The following is a 12,496-nucleotide window of genomic DNA, read 5'->3' on the forward strand; positions in this document are numbered from 1 at the left end:
GGTGCCCGCCCAAGAAGAACAGGTGCCATAATGCTGTGAAAAGACTGCCTTTGAACGCCTCCCATCGTGGGCTGGGCTCCCGCTTGGCGCCAAAAATGTGGACTGCCCCTTCCATCAGACACTATCCGCGGGGTAATGCCCGTCAAACTGGATGGACTGAACGAAGGTGGGCCTGTCAGTATTCCGCCCAGGAACCACCGTGAAAGAGGAGGAAGAAGAAAAGCAACAAGGTGCGGCCATTGCAGTCAACGGAGATGGACATGGATGCCTCTGGGGAGCAAGTGCATGCAACTACTGAACCCTGTTCAGGCCCTTCACCCGGCAGAGAGCAAGGCGGCAGCGTGTTGACCCCGGGAGATATTGAATTTCTCCAGCAGGAAGCTTCGGAGTTCCTAAGAAGGCAGAGAGAGGCCCAGGAGGCGGCGACGGCTGCGTGGCGGGAAGAGATGCTGCTGCGTATCCGGGACCGCCGCCAAGGAGTTGAGGTCCCAGGACAAGTCGACTCCATGACAGAGGTCGAGGGTGGCCCAGCGGCTGGTGAGTGTGCAACCCCTGCCCCGGCTGTAGAGCCTACCGTGACTATTCTGGACCTCATATCGGAGTACCTGATTCCCCACGCGGTCACCTGGGAGCAAGCGTTGGCTCCAGAGCTGCAATCGGCAGCCATCAGTGGGGACCTGCGATGCCGCCCAATCCCTGACACGGAGGTGCCTGAAGCTGCAGAGGAAACTACCGGCTCCAACCCGGACTGGTCCGCATCTACCGAGGACTCGCAGCAACCCGTTCTTACCCCACTACCCGCACCAGCAGTATACTAATTCAGAAAAAGGGAAGGCCTATCAGATGCAATACTTCATATGCAACAAAATCCAAACAAAAAAGAAGTATATATGCAAATAAAAATAATAATTTTATTCAAATATTTAAAAGCAGGTGGTCCAGATAAAATTACATAAAGGAGAAGAAAAGACGAAGGAACTCAAAGTGACAATCAATGTATAATAAATAAATAGATAGATATGGGGACATCATAAAGCCATAATTCATATAGAGCTCATAAGTTACACTCAAAAAAAGTGATTAGTGCTTGATATATAAATAAGAATAATATATTACACGATAATATCCATTAAACCTAGTGGAATAATGTAATAAATCTGAAGCATGAATGAGTTAACATATGGCAGAGCAGGAAATTATAAAAAGAGGCTGTAATGAGTCCACAAGTAAGCTCCACATAGTCCAAAGTCCAGAATAATATTAAATATTAGTTCTCAGTGGCCAATCTTAACAATAGCAGTAGGCAATAGAGACAAGTGTCAATAGCATAAGGAGTCAAGTGCCATAGAAATAAGCACAGAGCTAATGAGTGAAACAGGGACAGAGGACAAAAAGGAGGCGATACAACCTTGTCACTGGAGGACAGAAGACCCCAACGCATGTTTCGCGTTCTGCTTCTTCGGGGGGAGGTGTATAGATGTCTCGCATGTTTCCTTATATAGCGGTGCCCGTGGATTCACGTGTGGTCATGGCGGCGCTTCCGGTGGCAGCGTCAAAGCGGAAGTCAGAGGCAGCAGCGCTCCATGTCATCAATCCCCACCCACCAGCCGACGCGTCAGCATAGCGGGAGGGGAGAGAGGACGCTGAAGGAGCGCGTCGCCCGGCAACCAGCCCTGCCCGCACAGCGGAAGCGCTCTCCACACTACAGAACTGTGATATTTAAAGAAAGAATGTATGAATGTGGGGATGAAGGGAACGGCAAGATAGAATGAGAGGAACAATGACAATAGAAAGAAATAGAAAATATATATAATTATTATCAATGTCCACTGAAAAATATGTAAATGTATATGTAAGGAGGAAACACTGGGAGGGAGAAAAGGAGGTGTGTGCAAAAAGGACATACATGTGAGGATGCTAAAAAGGAGAGAGGACAGGGGAAGTCCAAGTATGTGAAAACAGTTAGTCTGTGTAATAACAAGTGTATAAAACATATCTATATATATGCATATATACATATACAAGTATAAGCGTATGTATGAGGGGGAACTGTGATATTTAAAGAAAGAATGTATAAATGTGAGGATGAAGGGGATGGCAAGACAAAATGGGAAGAGCAATGACAATAAAAAGAATGATAAATAAAAAATATATAATTATAATCAATGTCCACTGAAAAATATGTAAGTGTATATATAAGGAGAGAACACTGGGAGGGAGAAAAGAGGGAGTGTGCAAAAGTGACATACATGTGAGGATGCTAAATAAGAGAGGACAAGGGAAGTCCAAGTGTGAAAACAGTTAGTCTGTGTAATGACAAGTGTATAAAACATATCTATATATATAAATATACATATATAAGCATATGTATGAGGAGGAACACTGGAAGGGAGAAAAAGGGAGGGTGTGTGCGAAAAGTGCATACAAAGAGGATGCTAAAAAGAGGACAGTGAAAGTCCATATATGTGAAGGTGCATAAAACAACAAAACGTGGAACTAAGAAAAAAGAAGCTCCAAAATGGAGGCCCAAGTTTAAATGTATGTATGAAAGAGACAAAAGGCCATAAATCTTAGTCATGAGAAAGAGAGCATATCACTGTCAGCATTTTTAATTGATTGACACATTATGGAAAGCCCGAAATAGGGAATCATCCCCAAAAGATAAATAAGTAACCGCCAATCATTCTCATGAAAGGTATAAAAATATGATCAAGAAAAGCATCATGGAAACCGAGGTATGAAGTCACTCCAAAAGGCAGGTAGTCTTCAATTATATCCGTAGAAGCAGTAAAACATCAGCACCACATATATTACTGTCAGATGGACATCGACATATATGGTCGGTTGACACATCATACGGAGTTGAAGTAAAAAAATCATCCCCAGAGATAGATAGCCATCGATCATTCTCATAGAAAAGGTAAAACATCAGCTCCAAACGTGTCACCGTCAAATAAGTGTAGAATAATTATAATCAAGGAAAATGTCCTGAGGATCAATGTATGAAGTCATCCCCAAAAGAGAAATGGCATCAATCGTGTTCATGGAGAGAAGTAAACCATCAGCACCGTATGTATCACCGTCAAGTATAACTAAAAGGAAAAAGAAACATCGAGGTTTAAGACACTAAACAAAATTAAAGTAATAGGATCTATAACACCATTAAAAGCAAATAAAAACCACAAAAATGACACTACAAAAAAGGAGTAAAACTCAAAATTTCATTTAGTCCTTTAGGTCGAATACAAATCAACCTTCATGATCCACCGAGACTCCAATTGAGACAATGTTTTCTTCCAGTTGCCCCCTCGATTGTCAATAAGGACACGATCAATTCCAGAGATGGTTAACAATTTGGAGTCACAACCATGGTGGGTTTTAAAGTGCTTAGGGATAGGTTTGAGAGTGGAGACATCTTGATTATCAATGGCATTATTTATGTCCCTGACATGCTCGCGAACTCTGATGCGGAGTTGACGGGAGGTCAAGCCAACGTAGATTAGGCCACACGGGCAAGTAGCATAGTAGATCACTCCCACGGTATTGCATGTGATATGTTGCGTCACTTTGAATTCTTTAGATCCATCGCTGGAGAAAAAGCTGGAGCATCTCCTCAAATTGGCACATGCAGCACAACTCCCACAGGGGAAAAAACCCCATTTAGGGCCCTTAGAGCCAAAGGCTTGTGCTGGTCCCAGATCTCTGTGGTAGCTGTGTACCAATAGATCGCGTAGATTTTGAGAGCGTCTGTATGTAATAGAGGGGGAACCCATAGTGTACTTGCACAATACTGGATCATTTTTAATGATTGGCCAAAATTTTTCCAAAGCATTTTTGATAAGACCGTGTTTGTCATTAAAAGTGGTTATATACCTCACCTGTGTATGTTGATCTTTTATGGATGGTGTCTTGGTCCGTAAAAGCTCCTCTCTTTTCGTCCATTGGGCTCTGTTCCAACCTCTCCTAATAGCTCGCTTGGAATATCCTCTTTGTCTGAATCTTTCGGCTAGTTCACCAGCCTGCTGGGAAAAAGAACACTCATCAGAGCAAATCCGTCTGGTCCGAAGGAACTGTCCTGTAGGGATGTTTCTCTTTAAGGATGATGGATGTGAAGAAGACGCATGTAGAAAAGAATTTACAGCAGTGTCCTTTCGGTACACATCAGTGCATAACAACCCATCTAGTCCTTTATAGATGCGAATATCAAGGAAGGTGATCTCTGTCTGACAATATTGATAGGTCAGATTAATATTAATGGCATTATTGTTCAGTTCTTGTATGAAACTATGCAACTCAGTCTCAGTTCCTTGCCAGATGACCAAAATGTCGTCGATATATCGTTGCCAGAAAACAACCTTCGTTATCAAGGGGGTACTATCACCAAGAAAAAGATTTCTCTCCCAGAGTCCCAAAAAAATATTTGCATAAGACGGGGCAAAAGCCGCCCCCATGGCTGTTCCCTGCAACTGCAAATACAAAAATTCTTTGAAAATGAAAAAATTGTGGGTGAGGGCGAATTCCAAAAGTGTCATCAGAAAGGTAATTGTATCATGATCAGTATTAGACATATACAGAAATGTCCTTGCAGCCTCCAGTCCATCATTATGTCTAATTGACGTATATAGAGATTCAACATCAAGAGAAACCAACCACATATCAGGTTCTAAGAAAATATTTTCCACTTTTCTCAAAATGTCCCCAGTGTCTTTCACATATGACGGTAAGGTCTCGACAAGTGGTTTCAGATGGTGGTCTAGAAACTTACCAATAGTCTCGCAGAGACCACCGTTCCCAGAGACTATAGGATGACCAGGAGGATATTTAGAATTCTTATGAATCTTTGGAAGAAGATAAAAACAGGGCGTCTTGGGGTATTCCGGCACCAGGCCCTCCTTCAAATCTTTAGATATGGTGCCAGCCTGGAAGGCGTCCTCCAGAATCAAAACAAGTTGGCTCTGAAAGTGAAGAGTAGGATTGAATGTTAGTCTCTTGTACCAGGTAGTCTCTCTTAATTGTCTGAAGGCCTCTCTTTCATACATAGTAACCGGCCAGATAACCACGTTTCCGCCTTTATCGGCTGGTTTAATGATCACTCCCTTCAGTTGTTTGAGTTCCTTCAGAGCATTACGTTGTACTATTGTCAAATTATCATTGTTTATCCCAGCAGGTATTCTCTTAAACTCATCAGACACCATTTTAACGAAGATCTCTATGTTGGGAAATAGATTCATGGGAGGAAATTTTTTCGGCTTGGTTACCTGAAAAAGATCCTTAGTGGTAGTAGGCATACTTTGCTCTCTTAGCTCTTCCAAGATAGCAATCGATTCTTTTTCTTTCGGAGTCCAGACATCAATAGTATTACTTTTTTCATGAAGTTTTTTAAGGACCAACTTGCACACCAGCAACCTGGCCCGAGGCTGAGGAGTGGGCCTAGGAAAATCAGGGGGGCGACCTAATGGGCTTCACCCGGGAGACCCGGGCTGAAGCGCGGAGGAGGAGCCAGTGGTGCAGCGACCAGATATTCCAGCTTGCATGGGAGCAGCATCGGCGGGAGCAGCACTGCGAGCGCCTCGAGGTCAGGTCCAAAGCTGCAAAAACTCGGGCGCGTCAGGAGGAGGCCACCTGTCCCAGTCCCCGGTATGAAGGCCAAGTCGTCCGTTTTCATCATGAGGCGGGGTGGGGGTTCATCCGGTGTCCCCACTTCCAGGACGATGTGTTCGTCAGCCGGCGAGACGTTGAGCCGCGCCTCAAGAAGGGACACTCCGGTCGGAACCTCTTCCCGGGCGACACAGTGACTTTCACTCGCCACCAGGGGGAGCGTGGGTGGTATACCCTGGACGTACACAGAGTGTCTGGGAGTGACGCTACCCTGCGCTCAGCCTCAGGGGACGGGCTAGCCTCTGTCGGGAGGAATGAGCCCTTTCCAAGAAGACAGCCCGAGGTTTAAGGCAGCCCCCGGCTGTTGTTGCAGTTGTGTATACAAGTTTAAAAGTTGACTTTTCCTATTATGTTTATTTCTTACCCAGTTTCTAGAGACACGTGTCCCTGCGGACTGGCAGCAGACAGACTCTTTAAATTGTATATAGTTTGCATCTTTTTAGGTGCTCCATATTGGTTTCATACAAAACCGTGCCTTTCTTCTACCTCAAGACCTCAGAAGAAAAACCTGTCAGGGTGGCTCTCCGGGAGGTCCAACTCAGGATCTTCACGCCCTGCAGCCACCCCAGGGCCAACGTTGGGGGTTTAGGACAGGTCCCTCGCACTTCTGAACTGACTCTGCGTCCATGCACTTTATCTGTCTGCTTGCAATAATGTCTCTGGAAAATGCTAGCACTTTTATAATTTTATAATTTTTTTACTTTTATACTATGCACCTTGTTATGTAACGTTTAAGAAATGTGCCTCCCATAAAGGGATGATAGTTTATCTTGTTATTATAAAAAGAATTTCCTGGGTGTTGCTTCTTTTGCAGCCCACGGACGTGCTGTGTTTTACCAGGGGGGAATGTGGCGCCCCTGAGGGTTCGACCGCCACAGGAATGCTGCACTTCTTTAATGGAGTGTAGTGTTCCTCCTCTGAGGTAAGGCCAGTGTGATAGTCGTGACCCAGCCTTGCATCCTACACCACACTTCTCCACCAGAGGGAGCTAGTATGCACTAGGCGCTGCTCCCCTGGTTACAGGGAGACTGGGGAACACAAAGTGGTAGGAACCAGTTAGTGGGTGAGGGTGGAGGACTTACAAGTGAGTTACACGTCAAATTTCATATTTAATAGAATGCCATCTTTGATCTTGGTCCGTCCGTCCTTCTTGCTAGTCCTAATTCATAGGTTCTAGTGGTCGTACTGTGCTGTCAAAATACTGTGTGTAATGTGACTTCCCTCCGGGAGCGCAGATCCTGTGTGGGCCTGCACCGAGAAGGGACACAGCCATCATACCCTGGCCATGGGATGAGAGGTAGGTTGTAGACAAGGAATGTCTCAACCCGGCCAAGGACCAGGATCAAGAAGGCCCGGGAGCTTTAGAGTAGTGTTGAGCCACCCCCGTAGTGTTCGAGTTCGGTTCGGTTCGTCGAACACCCGTGTGTTCGCCGAACTGTTCGTCGAACTGTTCGTCGAACACCTTCGAACACCGTTAAAACCAATGGCAGGCAAACAAAAACACACAGAAACACATAGAAAACACCTTCAAAGGTGTCCAAAAGCTGACAAACTGCTCAGAAGACACAACTAACACATGGAAAAGTGACAAGTACATATAGTCATGCGAAAAGAAAAGAGGTGGAGGAGTAAAAGGAGGGGGAGACACAGATATAGGCATGTCATGCCCTTCTAAAATCCAAAAAGTGAGAAGCCGAGACGGCCAGTCCGCTCCTGCCCGTGCCACCTCCGTGTCGCCGGGTTTGTGCCAGAGCCGCGGTGAACCCTGACGGCCAGCCCCCCTCTCCCAATACTGGTGCCTGTCCGCTGGTGGGTCGAGAGAGCCCCCCTGTGGTGGAGGCAGCTCTAAGCTTTTTAATTTAAATTGTCCCTCTAATTTGAATGAATACACTTTAAATCCATTTACAAGGATCTATTGGAGGCCAAGTCTCATGCCAGCAGCCGCGTAATTCCAGCTCCAGTAGCGTCCACTAAAGCTGCTGCAGTTAAAAAGCTTTTATAAGGATCGAGCTCGGCTGTCCACCGCAAGGCATCCTAGTGCCAGTCCCAGCCCCTATGCCTTGGGGTGCCTCCTGATGCTCTTCACTGAGTATCCCGTGGTCCCGAAGCATTTCCTTTGAAAAAATTAAGTGTCCAAACTACAGGTGGTGTAGCTTGCTTAACAGCCGGGATAATCCGCTGACTAGCAGACACTGCTACTAGGCACAAAGTATTTCCTGGGCTAGATGCAGTTAAAAATTTGTAAGTAGATACTCTCGTTGGATGCTGAGAAAGCATTCCATAGAGTCTCCTGGCACGCCATATATGATTCTCTTAAAAAGCTTGGGGTAGGGGTCTAGGGGACCCTTTTATAGCCAAAATCACGGCCCTGTATCACAATACGTCACCTAGGCTGAAGATAAATGGAACTGTAGCACCGAGGGCTCGGTTGCTACAGACGTATTGCACCTCACCCAGAGGTGTGATATCTCACTCTCAGATAAGGATGGAGTGTGGATCAGGACCCGACACCTGCATGCATTACACCACATTGCCGAGGGGCAGGGCGACCAATATGCCCCTGAGATGGGCACGACAGTCCCTGTCCCTGGCTGGAGTGGGGGGAGGAAACACTGAGGAAGGGGAACCCTGCAGTGCAGGAGCAGGGAGGAAGCAGTTCCTGGGTGCATTGAGAAGGGAGTATAAATGGTGGGCACCATCTTAGTTCAGTGCAGAGAAGTCTGAGCAGAAGTGGCAGGGAGCAGGGGCTCTGCATGAGCTCTGCTCCGGAGGCGGGCCTAGTAACAGAGGCCCAGGCCTGCAAGAGGGAGAAAGGAAGGAAGAGGAGCGGAGAAGGCTCCAGGAACGAGGAATGAAGGGATCCCAGGGGTGCGGACGGGCGAGTCGCCACCGCACGCCCGAATCCACCTGCGTGGAGGGGTCAGGCCAAAGGGGGAGACCGGTCCCCGAACTAGTGGAGGCAGGAAACGACCCTCAGCTAGAAACCGGAGGCTCTGACATTTTATGTGGCGCAGCCCCTTGCTCCACCCGCTAGGAAGGCACCACATAGGGTCAGGGAAACTGGCGCCAAGTTTACCAAGAGGAGGCCCGAGGCAGCCGGACAGAAGTGTTGGTAAGAAAGGCCAGACAAAGGACACACAAAGGGGGTCCTGTGAAGCGCTCCAAAGTTATCTGGGAGTTGTCTGAGCCCCTCACCTGGTGAGCACAGTACGACGTGGGCAGCCGTTACCTGCAGACGTGGTCTGGATAATAAGAACTGTGAGTAAAGGCCCTGAACTGCATCACTGACTCCGTGTCGTTACTGCTGCTGCCCTGCACCATCACCCCCATCCTCCGCATACACTGCCCTGAGGCTATACTCCTCCCGTGGGGAGTTATGCTACGCTCTGCTGCACCCACAACACCAGCCTTAGCGGTCTGCCCTGTAGCGGCGGTTCACTCTGACCGCAATCCACGGGTGGCGTAGTCGGACATTTAAACATCAAAACCACATAAATAGTTCCGCCACTGGTTTGACCGCCCTGAGCCACGGAACCGGATCACCGCCACGAAGACTACAACCACCAGCATCCACCAAAAAGGGTCCGGCTCCGGGTGTCCCAAGGCCCAGGGGGTGCGTCAGAACATTTTCATCACCTTTCACAATCACCAATGGGACAAGGCAGGGATGTCCTCTGTCCCCTCTCTTATACATCCTAGTGACGGAGCACCTGCTCTCATCAATTCGCCATAACCCCAATATTAGGTGGATTGAGGTGGGAGGCACCGAGTACAAGTGCTCTCTATTTGCTGATGATGTCCTAGTATATATCACTCAATCACATATATCCATCCCTGCTGTTATGGCTGAAATAGATCACTTTGTTACATGGTAAAATTTTAAAATCAATGCAGCGAAGTCTGAGGCCCTCGATGTCTCCCTCCCTAAATCCATATAGGATTCCATCCAGTCCAACTTTCCCTTTGCCTGGCCCTCACAGGGTATCAAATACTTAGGAATTCCTATTCATAGAGACCTCTCCCATCTATGTTATCTTAATTTTGGGCCCTTTATTGAACAATTCCATACAGACCACGGTTGGCAAGTTAGAACTGTAAGATTCACTACGTGAACCACTGGTGTTTTGTGGAAAAGCACATGTACACCGCGTTCCAAATTATTATGCAAAAAGTGTTTAGGAGTGATAAGGGAAGAATTTGTTTGTTTGTCAGTTAAACTCATTGATGGTGATGTGTGTCAGGGCTCTTTATATCACTGTAAGCAATTGCAGACACCTGTGCTAATTAGTTTGGCAGGTGTGTCCAATGAAAGGCAAGACTACTTAAGAAGGCTCTCTCACATTATTAAGCAGCCTACATTTTCTGCCAAAATGGGAAAGAAAAAGGATGTGTCGGCTGCTGAGAAGCAACAAATTGTGGAGTGTTTAGGTCAAGGCATGACTACAATCAACATTGTGCGATGATCAGGATGAAGTGTCTTGGCAATCAAGAAGTATGTAGCTGATTCACAGTTCACACATGTGCGTGCTGATAAAGGCAAATTGAGGACTCTTTCCTACAGGCAATTACGTCAGGTTGAAAGAGCAGCGGCAAAAAAGCCTTGTCATAGCAGCAGACAAGTTTTTGAAGCTGCTTGTGCCTCCAACGTCCCCCGAACAACAAGATGCAGGGTCCTTCAGAGGTTTGCAGCTGTGCATACGCCATCCTGTCGACCTCCTCTATCCACTTCACACAAGCAGAAACGGCTCCAGTGGGCCAAACATTACATGAAGACTGATTTCAAAACTGTTTTGTTCACGGATGAGTGCCGTGCAGCGCTCGATGGTCCAGATGAATGGAGTGGAGGATGGCTGGTTGATGGACACCCCACGCAAACACGGCTACAGCGCCAACAAGGAGGAGGTGGAGTAATGTTTTGGGCTGGAATCATGGGGAGAGAGATTGTCGGCCCCTTTAGGATCCCTGAAGGCGCTAAAGATGAACTCCATAATGTATGTGGATTTTCTCAAACAGCACTTCCTGCCATGGTTCAAGAAGAAGAACCGTGTATTTCACAGCAAGATCATTTTTCTGCATGATAATGCACCATCTCATGCTGCACATAAAACATCTGCATCTCTGGCTGATATGGGCATAAAAGGGGACAAACTTATGGTGTGACCCCCATGCTCCCCTGACCTCTACCCCATTCAGAACCTTTGGAGCATCATTAAAAGGAGTGTCTATGATGGCGGGAGGCAGTTCACATCTAAGCAACAGCTCTGGGAGGGTATTCTGTCCTCATGCAAAACAATTGAAGCAGAAACCATCCAAAACCTGACAAATTCAATGGACGAGAGAGTTCAGAAGCTCCTTTCGAACAAGGGGTCCTATGTGAAAATGTAACATCACCTAGAATAAAGTTTTGAGTTGAAAACTGTTTGATTTCAGTTTCTAACAACCTGCTAATGCTTATAATTTCAAAAATGACCATTTTTTTGGTCTTTATTAAAATGAAAAGGTTGATCGAAAAGTTTGGGGGATCTAAGAGTGTGGCAACCCAGTAGTCATGATTACTTCGAATTCTGACAATATGAGGGTCATGCTGCAGGTAGTGCAGCAAGAAGGCACTTATGTGTCTTGCGCATCTCGGAGCCCCAAAATTATTTTCCGGGCTAGATGCAGCTAAAAATTATTTTTAATTTTAAATCTGGTGAAGCTTATTATAGATGGCCTAATAGGATCAGTGCTGCACACTGCTACAAAGCCCAAATTATTTTCCAGTCAAGATACAGATAAACATGATTAGTAATTTGAAAGCTTAAAACGGTTGGTAGGGTGATTTTAACCAATCATCAAGCTTTTACTCTCCCCAGGATGACACAGGGGTAGAAAAGTCGTTTCGGATCCATGATTTGTTCATCTTTATGAACGTGAGTCTGTCTACATTATCAGTGGAGAGCCGCGTGCGCTTATCTGTCAGCACACCACCAGCAGCGCTGAACACACGTTCAGACAGAACGCTGGCTGCGGGGCATGACAAGATCTCCAAGGCGTAAGTGGCTAGCTCCGGCCATTTATCCAGATTGGAAGCCCAAAAAGAGCAAGGGTCCAGTGACAGTCGTGGCTTCAATGTTTACTTGGAGATACTCCTGTACCATCGTCTCTAGGCGTTGACTATGTGTCAGACTTCTTGTCTCCTGTGGCCTTGCAAATGATGGGCTAAAAAAGTGGTGAAATGATTCCGCAAAATTGATGTTACCAGCAGATACTGTGGTTCTGTTACGGTTTGAGTGCTGAACACTTGACGGTCCCACGGTTGGCAAGTTGGAACTGTGAGATTCACTACGTGCACCACTGGTATTTTGTGGAAAAGCACATGTAAGATTCTGCAACAGTCTCTGCTGATACTCCTGCATGCGTGCATCCCTTTCTATGGCAGGAATAATTTCTGCAAATTTACTTTTGTACCGGGGATCTAACAGTGTGGCAACCCAGTAGTCAGGATTATTTCTAATTCTCACAATTCGAGGGTCATGTTGCAGGTAGTGCAGCAAGAAGGCACTCATGTGTGTTGCGCATCCAGGAGCACCAAGTCCCTGTTGTGTTGGTGGCGAGGTAACAATCATGCTTCCTTCCTCTGTCCTCTCCCCCCAACCTCGCACAACAGAAATGTGATCAAGGTCTCCCTCATCTGATGAGTCTTCCATCAGTTCGTCCTCCACTTCTTCCTGGGCTCCTGCACCTTCCTCACTAGTTTGGCTGCTACCATGCGCCCTGGTAAAATCATCTCCCCCACCCTCACATGCCTGCCGCCTTGGTGCTGCCGACCGTCTGGACCTTGCAGATGTTAGCCCTT

The sequence above is a fragment of the Phyllobates terribilis genome, unplaced genomic scaffold (genome assembly GCF_046119375.1).
Source record: "Phyllobates terribilis strain yellow unplaced genomic scaffold, ASM4611937v1 Scaffold_4__5_contigs__length_816908805, whole genome shotgun sequence".
In the NCBI taxonomy this organism is placed as follows: domain Eukaryota; kingdom Metazoa; phylum Chordata; class Amphibia; order Anura; family Dendrobatidae; genus Phyllobates; species Phyllobates terribilis.